At 42.3% G+C, this 22,410-nt stretch overlaps 2 pseudogenes; both read left to right on the forward strand.

The window, feature by feature from the left end:
* The first annotated feature begins 13,855 nt into the window (after positions 1 to 13,855).
* LOC147617063 (uncharacterized) lies at positions 13,856 to 14,906 on the forward strand (annotated as a pseudogene).
* Positions 14,907 to 19,892: 4,986 nt separating this feature from the next.
* Positions 19,893 to 20,785, forward strand: LOC147617064 (uncharacterized; annotated as a pseudogene).
* Positions 20,786 to 22,410: the final 1,625 nt, after the last annotated feature.

Here is a 22,410-nt window from a genome sequence, read left to right on the forward strand (position 1 = left end):
GAAGGTTCTAGAAAGAGAGGAGGAGGTTTGGCTGGCATTTGATTTTGGAAGCCTCAAAAGACGTGGGAAGCATGGGTTCCCACAAGTAGTGAAGGGAAAATTTGAAGGCTAAGGTTTTGAAAAAGCAAGCAAAAATACCTTGGGATATACCTTGGTTATACGATTGGATAGGGTTAGACGATTGCACCAATGCAACGTGGTGACAAAACACAGGCTCTTAATGGCAAAATCAGCCTGTCTGTACTTGTTAGTGGCCATAGGGGTGGCGGACCGGCGGTGGGTCATGACTCACGACACACGACGATGCAAAATAAAAGAGACGCACTCTCCCTGGCGCAAACTTTACTCACAGCCTCGTAAAGTCTTTGTCAATGGTGGCATTCTCTTCACCTCTGTTGCTGCTCTCTGCTTCTCCGGCTACCTCCAATAACCTCCCAGCCGACCATTTTCACGATGGTTCTGTCTTCCTCTCCCTCTTCTTCTGCTTCAATTCGTTCGCCTACTACACCGCCCTCTATGGAATACTGCTCCTCGAGCGCCTCCATCGTGTGCCTTTACCCCAGCTAGAGGTGCTCCTCGACCCGATCCTCTCTCTCCTCTGCAAGGCCCGCGTCTTCAATCTTCTCCTGGCCTACGTATGGCGCAGGCCTTGCAGCGTCTCCCAAGTCATCTCCACCCCTTCTCTCCTTGCTCTCTACGGCGGGAATTGCCCTCTTGATAGGGTCTCTGGCGGTGGGAGCATGGGTCGAGGCCGCACTAACCCATCAAGGTTTTTCATTCCGTCTCATACCACTCAACTTTGGACCCCCGTCACTCGCTGTCCCACCTCCTCCTCCTGTACGATCTATCACATATGAAGCTTCCACTTAAGAGGTCAGCTACTAATTCTCATTAAGTGAACAACTCTCACTCATATCACTCAAAACAGACACAAAACCAGGGTACCAACAAGGAAACAAAATATATGCTTAGGGCTTAGCCCCTCACCATGAAACCTGTAAATTTTGCTCTCTTACCAAGAAACAGCTCACACGCTCACAAAGAACTTGGCACACAGAAAATTTCATCTTCCTCACCATCCTGACTCTCATCTTCTTCATCCATAGCTAATTTTGCAAGAAAGAATGTAAGAAACAAGAAAGACAAGAGAGAGAGAGTTGTGCCAAAATGAGAGAGAAAGAAAAGTGGAAGAAGCATGCACATAAAGAGTCGTGCATAACCTCCTCGACCACTCCCACTACTTTTCTTGATATTATAAAAAATTGAGTACATCTTTTGGTCTAAGGTTCATGAGACCTTTTATTTTTTTACAACATAAGGAACTAAAAAGTATCCCACAACCTTCGAAAAGTTAAAAAATCAAACATAAATATTGTATTGACCAATGGCTTTTAAAATTTTATGCGGACCTGCTATAAAGCCATGGCAATTTACATTTGATTTAATATTAAAAAGCTCATCAAATAAGATGATTTAATAGCTAAAATGCTAAAAGTTTGTCGATGTAGACCAATAAAATGTGCCAAATTTAGCATAAATTTGGGGGTTATCATTCCTCCTTCACTTAAATGTGAAGTGTCCTCGCGAACACTTGAGAAGAACCCTTTGCCTTGGAATAAGCACCTCGGACATGTCGATGAAGAAATACACTTCTCACGAACACTTCACTTCTCTTCATTTCTCTCAAACACCAACTCTCACTCTTCACTCTCACACTATCTTCATCTTCATCTTCTTCTTCTTCTTCATCATCATCACCAAAATTGCATAATTATTTTTCCACTTTGATTTTAAAAGAACACAAGGCAAAAGAACGTTCCCAATTGAACACACATATGCCCACAACTTGGTAAAAGAAGCAATGAAAACCACCATCATTGAAGCTCAATGCAATCATGGAAAAACCATAGTAAAATTCCCATCAAAAGAATTTAACATGAATGTTCACCCTCACGAAATATTTATCATGAAGTTCTCCACCGGAAAAGATATTTGTGAATTCCCAACTTTGAAGAGGAAAGAGAATTTATTAATGTGGAAAAGAAAAAAGAACTAAACTAAGATCGGTTCTTGTTGTGAGTGGGTTGGGTTTTCTTGGACAAGAGAGCATGAAGAAATAGGTTTGGAGCCACCATCATGTAAACACCTGCTTATGGAAGACACTTCACACCTGAACTTAAAAACACCCGCTTATGGAAGACACTTCACACCTGTACTTGAAAACACTTGCTTATGGAAGACACTTCACACCTAAACTTGAAAACCTCTACTTATGGAAGATACTTCACACCTGAACTTGAAAACTTCTGCTTATGGAAAACAATTCACACCTGAACTTGAAAACCATGTAAAAACCTACTTATGGAAGACACCCCCGTGTAAACACCTGCTTATGGAAGACATTTCACCACCATGTAAACACCTTCTTATGGAAGACATTTCACCACCATGTAAACACTTGCTTATGGAAGACACTTCACCACCATGTAAACACCCGCTTATGGAAGACACTTCACACCATGTAAACACCCGATGACATTTCACACCATGTAAACACATGCTTATGGATGACACTTCACACCATGTAAACACCTCCTTATGGATAACACTTCACACCATGTAAGCACTTGCTTATGGAAGACACTTCACACCTGAACTTGAAAACCCTGATCACGTTATCTTATCTTCTTTGTGCTGCAAATGCATGGCTGTACAAATATGCAGATAGAGGCTTGACCGCCGTGAACAACATGGTGGGGAATCTGCGCTGCTGCCAACGCTCATCCCATGAGTGCTCAGACCAAAGAGGAGCTTGACCACTCCATCACGCGTGTGAGCAAGATCACCATCACATTCAAGTAGGAGACAGGTCGGCACCGCCATCATAAGAGAAGCTCACCATTGCTTTGTAAAGCAGACTATCACCCAGGCCTTGTCGTCATCTTCCTCTACACCATCATCCTTTTCATCTTCTCCCTACACCTCACGAACCATAATTTCTGTCAACTTCTTTCAAATTTGTGAAATTTCTAGCTTGCCTACCCCGTGAAGAGCCTTATATTTGCTACCTTCCTCAATTTCTCCTATTTGTAGCCAAAGTAGCAGGGAGTCTTGTTGGTTTGTCATTTATGTTTTGCCTGTAGGATTTGCTTTACACTTTTTTCTCTATCTCTCTCTCTTCATCTTAGCACCTAAGGGTTTCCTGTATCCCCCTCATGCTGCTTACACTCTCCTCTAGTGTCACCAAGTCTCTTAAGCTGCCTATGCCCAATGTAGACTGATTTCTTATGACAAGAGGCATACCACTTGATTCGAGATTTTTCAAATAAATTTGGACATCAATTGGAATTCAACTGGGGATAGCTCTCTTAATAGAAGAACCACTTTCTGTGCTCTACTCTCTTTCTTTGCTTTTGTGCTACCTTAGGCAGTGCTGCTAGTTCTTCTACCTTGCTGGGCTCTACCACCTCCTTTGCTAATGGTGCGGTCAGACATTGATGATCCTGTGTTGCAGTAACACCACACCCTCCATCTTCTTTTCTTCTTTCAAGGCCCCAAAGTTAGGGGTCATTCCCACCACCTCTTCCAACTCCATGGCTAAAGAGTAAAGAAATTTCATGATTATGTTACCACATGGTAAACCTCTTCTTGAAATCACTCTCTTGATTATATGGACTCCTTTCTTCTCCTTGCACTTGAGATAGGTCGATGAATATCTCCTTTCTTCTCTCTTGATTATATGGACTCCTTTCTTCTCCTTGCACTTGAGATAGGTCGATGAATATCTCCACAGCTTCCACAGTAGCACTTCTTATCCTTCTTCCTCATTCATACAAGCCTTGGAACCAACCCTTCTCCCCTTTATTTGTAGATTTTATGGCTAGCCTTGGTCTCTGCAATGGAACTAAAATGAACAACGTAAGAAACTTCCCAACCAAGCATAAAAAGAATGCTAAGTCCACCTTTTGGCACCAATGAAAACCCATAAAAATTTTGCAATGAAAGAACTCCCATCAAAAGATAAAGCTTGAATGTCATTCCACCCACTTGATCCACTTCTTTGGTTTTTGATTGAAAAAGAAAAAATAAACTAAGCCTCAAATTTAATTCAGCTTAGTGTGTTGTGTGATTTTTTTGAACATCTCCTTGGCAATCCCCACCTTTCCTTGTAAAAATTTGTCCCCACCATGCATGTGAAAGAAATGTGGAAGACCCTTCATGTTGCTCTTGAGAAATAAGCATGTGAACCTTTGGTGTGATCATTATGTGGGAACAACCCTTTTAGGAGACCATGTACACCAAGATTTTCTAATTTAATGAATTAAGGTTCAACACCTTATCTTCTTCTTCTTGCACTCATGGTCTTCAAGAAGAGGTGGCGCCAAATGGTGTGGCCATTACGAATCTAAAGCAACAGACAACAAACTGGCACTAAATGGTGTCTTTATATATTGAAGGAAGAGGCAACATTATGGAAGCTGTAGGTTGAAAGATCATTGTGAGAGAAAGCAGCAATGCCAATGCTCTCCACTAGTACTCAAACCAATGGCCACCATCACCTCTGGTAGTCGTACCCCACAATCGCCAATTAAGCCTACCAGTGCTTGTACAAGCAAGATTGCCATCTCTATGAAGAGCAATTAAATTAGGCACCTCCTTTCCCAACATCAGCATTGTCTTCTTCTTTAACTCTTGATGAGCAGAGTTGCCACCATTTCTTCTTCCCAAGATATGAGGGCCTGGTCTTTGCGCACATGAGCAATAGCCTGATAATGTATACGGGGGCCACTTTGTTGTTATACAACCGCTCTCATCATCTCTTTTCTTGCAGTGAACACACTACTCTACACCATGTTGTTTTTAGTACCATTACACATACACACATACCCCACCACCCATGTATGGGAAAAGGAGATTACTTTGCCCATGAATTATGGGCGGTGGATACCCCACCACATCATCATGGACAGGTAGGGGTATGGCCTTATTTGGCTTCATCTTTAATCTTTGCCTTCTCTACTAGAAAATCCCTTTGCTCTTCTATTGTTGAAGTGCTACCCCCTCCTTAACAGGTAAATTGATAGGCTCACAATAGATTGATGAAAATATACCCGAAATTGCAAGTAATTAAAGCCACAAACACTTTATTTCCTGCAAATACCATCCCACAATTTTGAAATTGAAGCTTTTCTTGTCCATAAACCTGAACTTTTGCATTTCTTCAAATCTGAAAACTGAAAAATGCTTGTTACCTTCTCTTGACACACCTTCTAAAGCTTGCTTTTCTCTCGGCGAAGCACCAATGAAATTCCTTCCTTGTAGTCCAAAATTATGGGTAAAAAGCCAACAAAGTATATGCTAAAAGCTTGGCTTTAAGCTTTGAGAACGAGATTAAGAAGGTGAAGAGCTACCTCATCCTCTACATGCAGTTGTGTAGAAGGCTTGTTGCTCTGAATTGCCTTTGGTTTGTTTGAAGATTGGTCTTCACCCAAAATCTTTTCTTCAATAAAGTTGGGAATGTTCTCCCGAGTCTGAATAGATGTCTTGAATGTCTTGTATTATGGCCTGAGACCACATAGACATAATTCCACCTTATCATCATCATCAACACGCCTTTGATAGGCACAGGTCTGAGTGGCGTAGGGCCAAGTGGTGTAAGTCCATCACAGTATGGCTGTGATGAGCCTACACCACCTACCGCGATTATACCCACCCTTTCTCCCTCACATCCATGTTCACCACAATGACGATGTAGTAGGAAGTCTAGGGGGGCTAGTAGATGTACTAGAGGGGGGGGAGCAGATTACTTTTGCTTTGGCAAAAGTAGCACTAGGTCTCCTGATGCCTCTACCCAATAGTTAGGGAGGCTCTTCATCTGCTCATTGTGAGCCAACCCCGAGGAGACCCATTCCACCATTTGATCCACGCACCCTACCATGTAACATGGATGTTGATGGTTCCCTCGTGATTGATTAACAAGGGAAGCAAGTCATGAACTGCATGCATGTATTTGCTAACCTGGAGTTCATGAACTCCTTCAAAAAGTGGAAAGCACAAGATGAGATTTCAAAGCAATACGTCATTGAGTTGGAGTTCCCTCTTCCACATGCGTGTCTTTGCTTCTCGAAGGAGTGGATGAAGAGAAGAATCAAACTTTTGCTCTCTAATAGGAGAGAAAATATCAAGAGAGTGGCAAAGAATAATTTGGAAAAGTCCAGTGTTTGCACGCATGATTAGTGGAGGCACGCATGTGGCTTTATGAGAAAGCACGTACGTACTTTTCAACAACAGCGATGGCGAGTGCTTCCTGACCAGGGAAGCGAGGGGCTTCACACTTTGGCTTGGGAGGAAAGTCCTCCATTGCTCGTTTTGTAAGTACTTATTTTACTAATTATTTCTTCTCCTCTTTTATTTTGTTTTGTACTATATTGTTTTCTTTAACTAATTGTATATTTTCTTAATTGTTTTTTATAGAGGGAGGCTATTGTGTGTGACCCAACAAAGGAGGAGTACGACTATGGCTACAAAGCCCCGCATCCGCAATTGTGAGTGTGGATGCATACGCGAGGTGTATGAGTCCATTTTGGGAACTCAAGCAGATGATGTAATTAGTGAAACAACCCTTCTCTTATCTACATTTAATTATATTTTATTTCCCTATGCTTACCTTGCGCTTGATGGCATGTATGTAGGATGAAGGGGAAGAGGAAGAGAAGGATCCTGATTACGAGTATGAAGGGGTGGAAGGAAGTGAAGAGGAGGACGAAGAGGATGATGATGAGAACTTGGAATCCGATGAGGATTTTGACTAGCCACCTCTAATTCATTGATACATTTTTTTGTATATATGGCCAAAGGCTATGTGTTTTTTATGTTTATGTTTGTGTCATAAAAATGCGACTCTATTTTAAAATTTTTTTAAAGAGTAGGGGTAGACTGGGGAGTCTCGTGTAGACTCCCCAGTCTACCTAGCTTTTTTTTACTGTGTAGTAATTTTGCTGCCTGTGCTGCAGGTTCGCTGTTGAGCAGCGATATGTCCTTGCTATTTTCGCTGCCAGCGATATTTCGCTGCTCAACAGCGAACCTGTTGTAGCAAAAATAGCAATATTTTTAGCATCAAAAATAACCCAGCATCTCCCTAGCCTTCTAGTTATAAAAGTGCTGCTATTTTCACTAACTACACCCTCATTCTATTATAGTGTTCTCTCGAAAAGAGGAGAGAAAATTGTAACTAATATTTTATGATGTTGAGTTTGTGAGTTTGTAAGGTTAATTAGAGTTAGGTTTTGATTCTCCTTAAGTAGAAAAAAGATTTTTTATATTTGTAAATCGAGATTAAGCAAGGATCAATTATTCTTGTACTAGGCATAGTGCAAGTTATGGTTTCCTTATCATTGTACGTTGAGAGAAGCAGAGGTTTTGCGAGAGTGTAGGAGATATAAAGAGAGCTTTTATTTCCTTATTAGTAGAGATCTTGGTGTGCATGAGTACGAAGGATTGTCTTCTCTTAAATTAGGTCTTATTGTTCCTTCTTAGAGATAACCTACAAGTTATGGTGTTAAGAATATCATTTAATCATAATAGTTACACTTTTAAAGTGGAATAGTTGAGTGGTAAGGTAAAGAGGAATGAATATGTTAAAGTACTTGAGAATTTCTTAGAATACTGAAAAGGTTAAGATGGTTTCAAAATATTGGAATGATGCCTATGCACAATATTTATCTCACAGAATATGTATTAAGACTAATAATAAGGATTGAAACCAGAGTCGATTGCGACAATATTGATGAGGGTAGCAAGGAAGTTCGTACTCATCATGGAAAGTGGTGAGTCTTAACTTGACCAATCCTGATATTTGGGTCCTCTAGTTTGGCTTGGGTGAGGTTAGACTTTCCTTAAATCCAATGGCCAATGAATTTAAATGAAAAATATTGCATTCGTGGTAGTGAACGAACTCATTGAGAAAATGCAAAACAAGTACAAGCACATGTAAAGCTCTTGGTGCAAAGGCATTAACAAATGTAAAGCAAGATCAAGCACATGCCAAAGCTCTTACTTAATGCTAAGCATAAGACAAAGATTTCACAAGTTAGGAGTATTACAAATGCAAAGAAAATTCAAGAGAGCTTTCCATATCTTTATTTTTCCTATATATGGTTTTCCATCCAATGGACGAGTTTGCATTCCATTTTTGTTTTGTTCTCATCTTGTCATTGTTGCCACCTTGTTTATGTTGATAATTCCATGCTCTATGTCCTCTTTCTTGAGTGTGCATATAAGTAAGACAAATCCTTTTCTCTAGAAAGCTTGTCATTGGAGGAATATGACTTTTTCAATCCCATTAGAGACAATAAAAACCCATGCAAAAACTCCTTTGAATTAGGAAAAAAAATGATTAAGTGCCAAGTGGATGCACTAAGTGCCTCTTCCAAATTCTTCAAATATATAAGCTTGATGACAAGGAGGTAAACTAAAAGCTCATTGCCCTTGGAATCAGAAGTGGAATCATAACATAGGGTTAGCTTAACTAGGGAATAATGTAAGGATAGAGGAGTTGAAGCATCATACTATTGTTGAGGGTCCCAGTTGACACACTTCTACAATGTCCCCCTCCCAAACCAATAATGTTGAGGGTCGATCCCTCTCAACCTAGTGCTATACTAGAGAGAACCTCCCACCCCTACTGATTAGTTTGCTTTGTATGTGCTGGTAAGGCAAAAGGACCCATTGTGGATGGGTGCTAGGGAAAAGGCTCAAACCACTCTTAAGTGCTAATGCAGGTCACATGACCCCACCTCTAAATAATGAAAGGCCTTTTCAACAGGGGATTGGTGTGCTAGTGAGAGAACATGGCCCGCCTAACGAGATGAAGTCAAAAGGTACAATCGTTGGTTTCCCACATGTTGTTTTATGTTGGGTGTGATACAAACATACACGTACATCCTCTAGCCATGATCATGGAGTCATTTTTATCAAGGGTCTATTCTTTGACGACGTAAATGCCTAACCATTCACAAAGCAAGATCAACTGCTTATTGTGCTGATCTGAAAGTAAGCACCATTGTTTTGTCCCTGATCAATGCCATTCTTGTTTGTAAAAAAGCAAGTCAAGGGAAGAGCACTTGATGCATGTGGGGCAGATATTTTTGGATAAACAAATTCTCCTAATATCAAAAATATATTTTCCTCAAACAGAAGTTCAAAATAAATTTTCTAAGGTGCATTAGGAATAAATTAAAAATTATTTAAAAGACCTTAGCCTAAGGGTCAAGATTTTTTGAAATTTTTGGATTATGGTCCAATTAAGGTTCCTATGGGCCAATAAGATTAATCCAGGTGTTAGGATGAGATAAATCCAATGAATAAAAGAAAATACCCAAAAATGAGTAAATGCTCACATAAGATGAAGAGTTGACTGAGTACAAAGTATATTAGTTAAAAATTATGAGATATTACTAAAAAAATGAGATATTTTGGAGGGATGATGAATTTTTGACACCTTGGTAAGGAGAGGGAGACCTTTGAGGTAGGCGCCTCCTTCACATGTGTGGGGGGGGGGGGTTTAATTGAAAAATATTAAGATATTTTTATCTCTCCTCTCTCCTCCTAAATCAAACTAGATCAAAATGGGAGCTAAACTGGTCCAAATCTTGTCCAAATTTGCTAAATACCAAGTGTCATTTTTGAGGATTGAGTCATACTCATCCTGCATAGCCTGCATCCAATGATCATTTTTATATGCATCTTGAAAGGAAGCAGGTTCCTCTATTGGCAACAACGAGAGCATGATCTCCATAAAAGAATAAGATTCATGATGAGAACATGCACATGCTCTACTAGGTAAAGGAGTAGCTAATTTGCTATCCTAGGGCAATGTCTACACTAGCCATTTTGGCATACTCTTGGATGGCCCTCATCCATTGCATCATCCGTAATTGTCTCATCTTACCTCACAAATTGCCTTATGACACCATCAACAACTTTATGCTTTAGCTTATAATCCCACTTTGTACCAATGGCCTTTTTGTCATAAGGTAAATCTGCTAAATACCAAGTGTCACTTATGAGGATTGAGTCATACCCCAAATACCTGCGGGACTAGAGCTTCCCCAAATACCTGCGGGACTAGAGCTTCCCCTTGACTGTGTATGATTTGCCACCCCAAGCAAACTGGCTTGTTGCTAGGCAGCCACTAGGCTGGTGGTCTGGGCTCTCCCGTAGTAGCTGGCCAAAAGCTTCTCTATGGCCTGGGGCCCAGTCGACTGGTTGTCCATGGGCCATAGGGCTGGCTGGCAACACCTCCTACCCAAGCCAAGTCTGGTGGGCATAGCCTGGGGCCCTCCTAGCTCCTTGTGGGCGGTTCTACACCTCCCCCATGCCCACAACAAGAGCACAAGGCTCTACCTTGGGGTGGCCTAATGGGCTAGCCCCTTCTCTACATGCAATCCTACATGCACCTACAGATGTCTTGCACCTAGTCATAGACCAAATACACAGATCACCTGACATCATTACAGCATGTTGGGCAGCCATGCACAAATAGTGTGGGACTACCCCCCACGCTCAGCCGACTGGTTGCCCTGTCGACTTCCTGGCCAGGGCCCCTAGGGATTGCCGACAGCATGCCCAGCCCATGTGAGGGCTGGTGGGAACATCCTGGGGCCTTCTTGGCACCTTGGAGTGGCTCTAAGTTGTTCCATTCCTAAGGCTCTACTCTGGTGTAGCCCTATGGGATGGGCCCCTTTTCTAAATGCAAACCTACATGCACTACAGAAGTCTAGCATCCAGTTGCAAGCCAAATACACAGATCATCTCTGACATGTGAGGGATTGATCATAGTAAAACAAACTTAGTCTTAACTAAACTACACTTAGAAATGTACTTAAGAGATAGAGAATGGTTTCAATGCAAATGCAATGCATATGAGATGGTTCCAAAAAGATCTGTGATGATGATGATATTGACTTATGAATGCTGAACTATTGTACTATTGACTGTTAAACTCCACACCTTCCAAGGGTCTTGGGCTAAAGATCACCCCAAAAGGATGGAGAGCTGCCTAGTATGACATATGGAAACTTCGGGCTCAAATCGGTAACTTCAATGCTCAAAATTCAACAATGTTTCACGAGACGAATATAACGCACAAAACTGAAGTATATGTGTAGAAAATATATATATATATAGAGAGAGAGAGAGAGAGAGAGAGAGAGAGGGAGAAGAGGACACAATATTGGCCCTTGGGTCCCGAATACCCATGGGACTGGAGCTTCCCCTTGATTGTGTATGGTTTGGCCACCCCAAGAAAATTGGCTAGTTACCTAGCTGTCTGGGTTGTCCTATAGTTGGCAACAACTTCTCTAGGGACCGAGTTGGCTGGCTATCCTCCATGCGCCATAGGGCTGTCTGACATCCCCTCCTACCTAAGCTAAGGCTGGTGGGCATAGCCTGGGGCCCTCCTAGCCCCTTGGGGTTTGTTTTACACCTCCCCATGCTAGTAACAAGAACACAAGGCTCTGCCCTGGGGTAACCTTATGGGCTAGCCCCCCCTTCTCTACATGCAATCCTACATGCGTCTATAGGTTTTCGACACCCCGTCGCGCAGAGACCAGATACACAAATCACTTGACATCATTCGATCTTGCTGAGCAACCATGCACAAACAGTGTAGGATTGCCCCACACTTAGCCGATTGGCTCGACAAGGCCCTTGCTCTGTCAGCTCTACCTGGCCAAGGCCCCTAGGGCTGACTGATAGCCTGCCTAGCCCATGCAAGGGATGGTGGGCATAGCTTGGGGCCTTCCTTGCCCCTTGGGGTGGCTCTAAGCTGCCCCATGCCCACTACAAGAGCCATAGACTCTGCTCTGGGGTAGCCCTATGGGTTGGCCCCTTTTTCTACATGCAAACCTACATTGGCATCTAGTTGCAAACCAGATACATAGATCATCTGTGACATGTGAGGGATTGATTTTAGTAAAAGAACCTTAGTCTAATAAACCAAACGATACTTAGAAATATACTTAAGAGATAGAGAATGGTTTCAATGCAAATGCAATGCAGCTATATTAGATGAAATGGTTACAACTGTGAAATCTAATAAGATTTGTGATGATGATGATGCTACTTTGATAGAATGCTGACTTATGAATGCTGAACTGATGTACTGCTGAATTCTCAACTCCACACCTTCCTAGGGTCTTGGGATGAAGACCACCAAAACAATGGAGAGCTTCTCGGTATGACATGCAGAAGCTTCGGGCTTGAATCGTTAACTTCAATGCTTAGAATAAATTCAATAATCTTTCACGACAAAAATAATGCACAAAACTGAAGTAGATGTGTAGAAAATAGAGAGAGAGAGAGAGAGAGAGAGAGAGAGAGAGAGAGAGAGAGAGAGAGAGAGGGAGGGAGAGAGAGAGAGAGAGATATAGAGGGAGAAGAGGACACAATATTGGGTCCCGAATACCCGTAGGACTAGAGCTGCCCCTTGACTGTGTATGGTTTGGCCACCCTAAGAAAATCAGTCGGTTGCTAGGAAACCACTGGGCTGGCTATTTGGGTTGTCTTATAGTTGGCCAATAGCTTCTCTAGGGCCTGGGCGAGTCGGCTGGCTATCCATGGGCCATAGGGCTGGCCGACATCCCCTTCACCCAAGCCAAGGTTGGTGGGCACAACATGGGGCCCTCTTGGTCCATTGGGGGGGTTCTACACATCCCCCATGCCCACAACAAGAGCACAAGGCTCTACCCTCCTGGGGTAGTCTTATACAAATGTCTGGCACCCGATCGCAAACCAGATACATAGATCACCTGACCTCTTTCCAACTGTTGGGTAGTCATACAAAAACCATGTGGGATTTCCCCACACTTAGTTGACTGGCTGGGTAGGGCCATGGCTTTGTTGGCTACTTGGCCAGGGTAAGTTTTTTACATAATTCTTTTGAGTTTGAAGTAGATGGTAAGAAAGAGTGCTTGCAAGGTGAACATGTTGTACCCTCCTCACCTCTTATATGTTTTATGGAATTAATCTCCTTGTACAAGCTAATGAAGTAGAAAACATCTGTTTGTGCTACATGATTCTTGATGATGTCATTTCCTTTTCTACATGTGAAAACATAAGTGGTTTAAGTAAGCACAGTGTATACATGACTTCTTTTCAATCAAAGCATGTTAACAATAAAAAAGTTAATGAATCCCTAAAGCAATTGTCAAATGTGTTTCCAAATGAATTACCGGAACGATTACCTCATGTCCACAATGTTGAGCATCCAATAGAAGTAATACCTGGCTCAAAGCCTCAAAGCCAATAAGTAAGCCTCCTTATCGGGTTTGTTTTAAGGAAGCACAAGAAGTCGAACGACAGTTAAAGGAATACCTTAAAAGTGGATTCATTCGACCAAGCACTTCACCTTGGGCTTCAACAATTCTATTGGTTAAGAAAAAAGAGGGGTCTATACGACTATGTGTAGACTACTGTATTTTGAATTAAATCATGATTAAGAACATTAGGGGGCTGGGGAGGTGGCAAAAGGCCCCTTCTTAGAGAGAGAAAAGAAACTCCCCAACCAATCACAGAGCTGGAATTGGGTACCCAGGGACTCTGCCTGTCAACATCAGCTACAGAATTTTCCCTCTTTCTCCCTTTATTTTTCCTTTCTCTCCTTTATTAACACTTTCTTTTGTAGTTTTGAAACTGTGAGGGGAATACAAGGAGATAAATCTTGCTCATAATTCTTAAATCTCCTTCCCCTCAAAAGTAAATTTCCCTCCAAAACAAATGTTCCCTCCCAAAACGTCTCCTCTTCCTTCACGAGTTGTGTTTTGTGCACATCTTCTCTTTTAGTACAGCTCACCCAATGGTGCCTAGAACATCCCGCAGAATAACCTTGGACAAGTATAAGGAGATGCTTGGAGATACTATTCAGCAAGAGGTAAGACGACGACCCACAAGGTTCGTGGACTCGTATGTAATATTCAACTCCAAGTCAGAATCAGACGAATGGGAGCCCATCAAAGTCAACCGGTTTTCATGGTTGGGTAACCCTTCTCCCTTCACAGAAGGGACCCTGCACAGCAGGAAGAAAAAGAATGCGTTAAGGGACACCAAGAATCACTGGAAGGCCTGCATCATCTCCTTCAAATCGTTTGGCAATAAGGTGCTCGTTGAAGTGCAGCACGTTTACAACAAAAACCAACTAGCATTGCGGTATCACTCGTCATTCCCATCAAACTATGAGTACAAAAAGACTTTGCTTTCTTATGTTTGTTGTTGTAACAATGGTATTGATTAAAATTTTTACTGGTCTTTGTAGATATATTTCCCTCGAATATCTATGAATGGCAGCCAATCGAGAGCATTACATGTCTATTAGATGTTTGGCACGCAGAGATGGGAGAAGAAGTATACCGGATGAACCAACAGATAAAAAGGAGGATTTCTTCTACAATAAATTTTATGAGACTCCTTCAATAGGCCAAGCATATGGTGCTCTTCTTCACATTCCTCTCCCTCCTTTCGATAGCCAGGAGAGTGGGCAGTGCCATGCACGCAAACAGTTGAGTCTGTGTAGACAAAACTTGCAGCAGACATAAAGAGTAACATGAAGGTGACATTCGGATAAAAAAGGGTTCATATAGCTTGTTCCCTTCAATGTTTTTGTTGATTTGTTTCAACAAAGTGCAGCCATAACGAAGACAAGGACAATGTATACTCTTTCAAAATGTGATAAAACTATCATTCATGATCTCTTTGGAGAAGCCTGCTTGACCAAAGAGGTCTATACAGGAAGAGAGTTGGTCAACCCTTCATCTGCTTCTTTTAGGTACATCATCAAAACCCTAGAGCTACATATGACCTTCTCTTTCAGGAGAGGTACGCACACGAAGGAACATCATGGAGAGAAATAGAGCATACAGGTGAAGAAGCAACAATGCTTGCAACAGTGTTCTTGAACAACAAGGAGGTAGAAGTGATAAAAGTGGAGCGTTGGTGGTCTTTATTTGATGTTCGATAACTTTTACAAGGAAATGGATGCTACCCTGAAGATTTTGTTTTCCTTCACCTCAACAAAGTTATTCGCAAGAGAAGAGAAACCAGTCTTACAATACAAAAACTCTTTGAAAACCAAGATGTATTCCACTTAAACATCTCTCCAATGTAAACCTTGTTCAAGCATTTTATGTAAGACAATTAGTCACAAACATTTTGGAAAACATGTCTTTTGAAGCTTGATTGTATTTCTTTAATTCGGAAAAAATTCTACTGTGTTTACATATTCAGCTACACTTTCCTGGCAAAACACAGTCACTCACCTTTAGTTCAACGGTTCGGCTTGGAACGCGCCTCCTCCACAATAAGTCTGTCTGTTAATAACTCTTTTCTTCTTAAACTTGTAAAGAGGTTTTTCACCAAACTTCAAATTTACTTACGCATGATATATAGGAAAAAGAATGTATTTCATTGTCTCCAAAAACCCACGGTCTTTGATGTAGAAAAATCCTTGTGCTTATGATCCCGGAGCAACATTGTGCTTAGAAACACCGAGTAGTGGCAAACTTCGTCGAGTGGATCACCCTTCATGCAAGTGCTGTGGAGCCAAGCTGCGCCAGCATCGATCAGGTCATCGCCGAGAACAACAGACTTTGTATTTGTGACAGAATGCGCATGTTATCATTATCGTTCTCTAGCATTGTTTGTATCTTTAGCTTCTTCTTTCTTTCCTTGTTGCCGCTTTTCAACAGTGTGCTTCTGCACCCAGCCTGACCAGGCCATCTTTGTCATGGGTGCATAGCTTACTGCATACTGGTCTTTCTGTAGTCTTTTCACAAGGCGCAAATCTTTTGGCATCAAGGTGACCCTTTGCCTATGTAAACAGCCACTCCATGCCATCAGCCACCATCAGGTAGATAAGGTGCGCTTCTGCTACCTCTTGCATGGTACACAATGCCGCATGTGTCACTCTATACTCTCCGTAAGCCTGGAGGGTCTCACACACGACCCTGGCAAAGCTAAGGCGTGGGATCAGCAAGTCGGTTGTTTTCTGCTACTTTCTGGTGAACGCCCCCTTAGCACAATCACTCACCTTTAGTTCAACGGTTACGCTTGGAACGTGCGAACAAGGTGCAGCCATGACTTATAATCGTTTATTTCAAACGTTCGCATGAGCTATCACACGAAGCAGAGGAAGACGAAGACGAAGTAGCAGACGAAGCCAAAGCTATCGCATAGGTCAGTGGCTCTCCTGCATGCTCCCTCCCCTCCTTCCTATCCTCTAAATTTGTGTCCCTTCCTCCAAACACAAAACCAAACACAGACACAGAGTCCCGAAATAGGAAGACCCAGAACACCCACACCCCCAAAATACTCATACCAAAACAACCCAAATCACCCACACACCCTCAATACGCTGACCAAAGTACTGAGCTGTGTGACCAAACCATGGATACTGCGGATGATCCCTAAGCAGCGTAGATACACAAATCAAAATATTGGGCTTGCCAAGGAGACATTGGGCTTGCCAAGGAGGTAACATTGTGATGAAAAGGATATAGTAAGTATGAAAATAGTAACAATTTATTCTTTAATTCAAGAAAAACCAATGTCTTTCTCCCCAAGCTTTGATAAACACAGTGGAGAATGCAGTGGACAGTGACCTGATACTCTTTAGCTTCATCAAGATGGATAGTATGGCGACGAAGGTACACTACAAGTTTGTTGAAATTAATCGAAACTTCCTTGTACATGAGAGCTTGTCTTGCATTTTTTTGTTTTTGAAGTGGTTATCCCACACAAACGTCTCTAGTACTCAAACTTTCCATAGCATTTGTCACACACAGGCAATAGGAAATGCCTACACTTGACCCCCCCCCAATGGAGACTTTGGTTGGTATGTATGCTGCTATCCTGAAAGCTGCACATCTTTTCCAATTCTAGTATTGCCCCCATAAGCACCCATCTCATTTAGGATGCCTTCAATGTCACGCATGACATCCTTGCTGTTAGGCATTGTGTTTGCGTAGTTTATGTGAAGGTGGAATAATTTGTCGATTATCCTCATCTCCGCATGCAAAGTACAGAAATGCGCATTAGTCAGTGGGATGGGGAAGATGGGTCCAAACGCAATCCGCTTCCTCCGCATTATTGCTCCTTTGATCATGATCCGGTGGCTTTGTATAATCCACTGATATGCAATCTTTCACCCATTTAATCTCATTGGTATTTTTCTGTATTTTGCGTTGAACTCTACAGAAGGGGCAACATTGTTTCGCTCTTGGCCCTTGTTCACATCGACCAAGACACTTGACACTTGTTTTAAGGTCTCCCGATATATGCCAGTCCATGTTGAACTCACCTCCTCCGTCAACAAATAATTTCTCACCATCGATGTGTCGGCCTATGGATTCTGGGAGATCTGACAAGGAGAAGATCCAAGAAAGAACGTTGTAATTCTCCTTTGGCACCTCGACAGCAGCAAGCCACCATGTATCATCCTCCGATTGATCTTGTGATGGACATAACGGCTCCGTTCATAACCACCAAGCTGACACGCTCCAGTTTTTGTCTCTTCTTTATCTCGCTTTCGTCCATTTTCAAGCAAAACTGTAAAATTGGATGTTCTGGACAACAATAGGATTGTCTTAAATTCTTTGCAACATCAAGTTCAACTGGATTATCTACCTTAGACAATATCTTGCTTCTTTTAATAGCTTCTGCAACCTCTTTCAATTCAAGGATCTCCATTGCCCTCATGAGAACGATCCTTCGTCTGCTTGTAATTCCCTCCACTAGCTCGGATGTTTGTATTAATTGTGCTGGAAGATTGCCTTTGGTTTTCTCTCCACTTGCCGTGTTTGCTAATGCAGTCATCCTACAAAATACCAAAACACCATTAAGATTTAATTGCATAAGTTCTACAAATTTATATAATGAACCAACACACTGACCTCATCGATCTCACCCTCTTTTTCATGTTTCCACTATGACTGTTGTGACTTTAAAAAAAAACATCTTATTTAATTGAGTTGATTTCGTGTTTGCATTGTCCATGACTGTTGTGATGCCTGTTCCGTTCTAACAGGAGTCTCCATGGCTAACACAGTACATTTTGTTGCCATTCCATTTTTCAAACTAGCCTCCAAAAGCTTGTTATTTTGGTGGGTTAAGCTTGTTACGTGGGTGTTGATATTTTGGTGGGTTAACCTTGTTACGTGGGTGTTGATTGCAAATCTATATGATACGGGCTTTAACGAACCATCAAATTCAACAAAGATCTTCTTTTTTGTGAGATTTCATGAGAAAATGAGTAGAAAACGATTTCTCTATTAGAGAGAAAAATGAGAAAAACGTCTCTTAGAGGATCCTTTTTGCTACCTCCCCAGCCCCCTAATGTAAGTACCCTTTTCCACGAGCAGATGAGTTGTTTGATCAACTCCAAGGGGCAAAGTACTTTACAAAAATCGATTTATGATCCGGATATCATCAAGTGAGAATTTGGGAAGCGGATGTCCAAAAGACTGTGTTTTGAACTAAGTTTGGTCATGAAGGCATAGCATACTCTTTTGGAAGTTTAGCGTGCACTGTGTAGATTCGCGTGTTTACATTGTCCATGATTGTTGTGACGGCTGTTCCATCCTAATAGGAGTCTCCATGGCTAATGCAGCAGATTTTGTTGCCATTCCGTTTTTCAAACTAGCCTCCAAAAGTTTGTTATTTTGGTGGGTTAAGCTTGTTACCTGGGTGTTGACTCCACACCTTCCTAGGGTCTTGGGATGAAGACCACCAATATAATGGAGAGATTCTCGGTATGACATGCGGAAGCTACGGGCTCGAATCAGTAACTTCCATGCTTAGAATTCAACAATCTTTCACGACAAAAATAATGCACAAAATTGAAGTAGATGTGCAGAAAAGAGAGAGAGAGAGAGAGAGAGAGAGAGAGAGAGAGAGAGAGAGAGAGAGAGAGAGAGAGAGGGAGAGAGAGAGAGAGAGGGGGAGAGAGAGAGAGAGAGAGGGAGAAGAGGACACAATATTGGGTCCCGAATACCCATAGGACTAGAGCCTCCCCTTGACTGTGTATGGTTTGGCGACCCTAAGAAAACCGGTCAGTTGCTAGGAAACTACTGGGCTGGTTATTTGGGTTGTCTTATAGTTGGCCACTAGCTTCTCTAGGGCCTGGGGCCGAGTCGACTGGCTATCCATGGGCCATAGGGCTAGTCGACATTCCCTTCACCCAAGCCAAGGTTGGTGGGCACACTATGGGGCCCTCTTGGTCCATTGGGGGGGTTCTATACATCCCCCATGCCCACAAGAAGAGCACAAGGCTCTGCCCTGGGGTAGTCTTATGGGCTGGCCGCTTCTCTAGATACAATCCTACATGCACCTACAGATGTCTGGTACCCGGTCGTAGACCAGATACATAGATCACCTGACCTCTTTCCACCTGTTGGTGGGTAGTTATACAAAAACCATGTGGGATTGCCCCACACTTAGCTGACTGGCTGGGCAGGGCCATGGCTTTGTTGGCTGCTTGGCCAGGGCCCCTAGGGCTGGTCGACAACCTGCCCAGCCCATGCAAGGGTTGGTGGGCACTACTTGGGGCCTTCTTGGCCCGTTGGGGTGGCTCTAAGCTGGCCCATGCCCAGTGAAAGAGCCTTAGACTCTTCTCTGGGGTAGCCCCATGGGATGGCCCCATTTTCTACATGCACTACCTAAGCATTATGCTGAGCCCGCTACATTATATCGACGAGCTCAGCCACGAGCTCTTGTTTCTTGAGTGGAATCAATTAGCTAACTTTATTTCCACTCAGTAATGGCCTATGAAAGCTTCGTCTGTGCTTTATTCACATCAACTAGAGTTGTCCCACCACACACTATTGTGCCATTGATTAAATTTTTTACTGGTCTTTGTAGATATCTTTCCCTCGGATATCTATGAATGGCAGCCAATCGAGAGCATTACAGGTCTATTAGATGTCTGGCATGTAGAGATGGGAGAAGAAGTATACCGGATGAACCAACGGATAAAAAAGGAGTTTTTCTTCTACAATAAATTTTATGAGACTCCCTCAACAGGCCAAGCATATGGTGCTCTTCTTCACATTCCTCTCCCTCCTTTCCCCACAGCCAAGAGTGGGCAGTGCCATGCACGCAAACAGTTGAGTTTGTGTGCAGACAAAACTTGTAGCAGGCAGACATAAAGAATAACATGAAGGTGACATTCAGGTCAAAAAGGGTTCATGTGAAATGGCTTGTTCCCTTCAATGTTTTTGTTGATTTGTTTCAACAGAGTGCAGCCATGAAGAAGACAAGGACAATGTATACACTTTCAAAATGTGATGAAACTATCATTCATGATCTCTTTGGAGAAGCCTGCTTGACCAAAGAGGTCTAAATAGGAAGAGAGTTGGTCAAGGCAGAGTTAAACCCTTCATCTGCTTCTTTTAGGTACATCATCAAAACCCTAGAGCTACGTATGACCTTCTCTTTCACGAGGTATGCACACGAAGGAACATCATGGAGAGAAACAGAGCATACACGTGCAGAAGCAACAATGCTTGCAACAACAACAGTGTTCTTGAACAACGAGGAGGTAGAAGTGATAAAAGTGGAGCGTTGGTGGTCTTTATTTGATGTTCGACAACTTTTACAAGGAAATAGATGCTACCTTGAAGATTTTGTTTTCCTTCACCTCAACAAAGTTATTCGCAAGAGAAGAGAAACCAGTCTTACAATACAAAAACTCTTTGAAAACCAGGATGTATTCCACTTAAACATCTCTCCAATGTAAACCTTGTTCAAGCATTTTATGTAAGACAATTAGTCACAACAATTTTGGAAAACATGTCTTTTGAAGCTTGATTGTATTTCTTTAATTCAGAAAAAGTTCTGCTGTGTTTACATCTTCAGCTACACTTTCCTAGCAAAACACAATCACTCACCTTTAGTTCAACGGTTAGACGCGCCTCCTCCACAATAAGTCTGTCTGTTAATAACTCTTTTCTCCTTAAAACACCATATTAGTGAATTTGGGAATTTTCCAATTCCCATTTTTGAATACTTAAAAAAGGGGACATGGATAACATGTTTGTAAGTTTCTCAAAACCCTATCATATGACCTATCGTTGGAAAGCGCTTGAAAAATGGAATCTAAAGAGCTATAAAGCGCTCATTTTGGATTAGTGGTGTTCAAGTTATGGTTAATCCAAACTTTTGACCACGTGTCCCAAACTTGTGGAAAATTCCCATATTCCACAATATGGTGTTTTAAACTTGTAAAGAGGTTTTTCACCAAACTTCAAATTTACTTACGCATGATATATAGGAAAAAGAATGTATTTCATTGTCTTCAAAAACCCACGGTCTTTAATGTAGAAAATCCTTGTGCTAATGATCCCGGAGCAGCATTATGCTTAGAAACACCGAGTAGCGACAAACTTCGTCAAGCGGATCACCCTTCATGCAAGTGTTGTGGAGCCAAGCCGCACCAGCATTGATCAAGTCATCGCCGAGAACAACAGACTCTGTATTGGTGTGACAGAATGCGCATGTTATCATTATCGTTCTCTAGCACTGTTTATATCTTTGGAGCTTCTTGTTTCTTTCCTTGTTGCCGCTTTTCAACAGTGTGCTTCTGCACCTAGCCTGCTGACCAGGCCGTCTTTGACATGGATGCATAGCTTACTGCATACTGGTCTTTCCGTAGTCTTTTCACAAGGCACAAATCTTTTGGCATCAAGGTGACCCTTTGCCTATGTTAATAGCTACTCCATGCCATCGGCCCCATCAAGTCGATAAGGTGCGCTTCTGCTACCTCTTGCATGGTACACAATGCCACATGTGTCACTTTGTACTCTCTGTAAGCCTGGAGGGTCTCATGCATGACCCTGGCAAAGCTAAGGCATGGGACCAGCAAGTCGGTTGTTTTTTGCTACTTTCTGGTGAACGCAGTCACTCACCTTTAGTTCAACGGTTACGCTTGCGCAGCCACCATGACTTATAATCGTTTATTTCAAACGTTCGCGTGAGCTATCGCACGAAGTAGAGGAAGACGAAGACGAAGCAGCAAACGAAGCCAAAGCTATTGCATAGGTCAGTGGCTCTCCTGCATGCTCCTTCCTATCCTCTAAATTTGCGTCCCTTCCTCCAGACACAGAACCAAACACAGACACAGAGTCCCGAAATAGAAAAACCCAGAACACCCACACCCCCAAAATACTCATACCAAAACAACCCAAATCACCCACACACCCTCAATACACAGACCAAAATACTGAGCTGTGTGACCAAACCATGGATAGTACGGATGATCCCTAAGCAACGCAGATACACAGACCAAAATATTGGGCTTGCCAAAGGAGGTAACATTGTGAAAAAAAGGATACAGTAAGTATGAAAATAGAAATAATTTATTCT

The sequence above is a fragment of the Cibotium barometz genome, chromosome 37, assembly GCF_041138505.1.
Source record: "Cibotium barometz isolate CiBa-2024 chromosome 37, ASM4113850v1, whole genome shotgun sequence".
Lineage (NCBI taxonomy): Eukaryota > Viridiplantae > Streptophyta > Polypodiopsida > Cyatheales > Cibotiaceae > Cibotium > Cibotium barometz.